The following is a 678-nucleotide window of genomic DNA, read 5'->3' as shown; positions in this document are numbered from 1 at the left end:
ATTGTTCTTGCTAGCTATGTCCTTTGCCATGCAGAAGCTCTGCAACTTCATGCAATCCCATTTGTCCAACCTTTCTTTGATTTGTTGTGTTTCCACTTCTCTATTAAGAAAATTTCGGCCTGTGCCAAGGAGACCTAGGGTTTCTCCTATTCCATCCTGTAATATTTTCAGAGTGTCTGCTTTGACTCCAAGTTCTTTGATCCATTTGCCGTTGATTCTGTTGCAGGATGATATATAAGTATCTAGCTTTAGTTTTCTACAAGTAGTTAACCAATTTTTCCAGCACCATTTACTGAAGTGGCTGTCTTTCTTCCATTCTATTTTTTTTAGCTCCCTTATCAAAGATTAGACAGTTATAGGTTTGTAGGTTAATTTTGGGGTTTTCAATTCTATTCCATTGGTCCTGAGGTCAGTTCTTGTGCAAGTACCAAGCTGTTTCGGTTACTATGGCATTATAGTAGAGTTTGAAATTTGGTATTGATATTCCTCCAGCAGTGTTCTTTCCGTTGAGGAGCATTTTTGTTATTCGGGGTCTTTTATTGTTCCATATGAATTTTTGGATTGCCTCTCCTATTTCCTTGAAGAATGAGGTTGGAATTTTGATAGATATTGCATTGAATTTGTAGATAGCCTTGGGAAGTATTGCTTTTTCATGATGTTGATCTTTCCAATCCAGGA

The sequence above is a fragment of the Dipodomys ordii genome, unplaced genomic scaffold (genome assembly GCF_000151885.1).
Source record: "Dipodomys ordii isolate 6190 unplaced genomic scaffold, Dord_2.0 Scaffold52, whole genome shotgun sequence".
NCBI lineage: Eukaryota > Metazoa > Chordata > Mammalia > Rodentia > Heteromyidae > Dipodomys > Dipodomys ordii.
The sequence above is the reverse complement of the archived record's forward strand: the minus strand, read 5'-3'. Positions refer to the sequence as shown.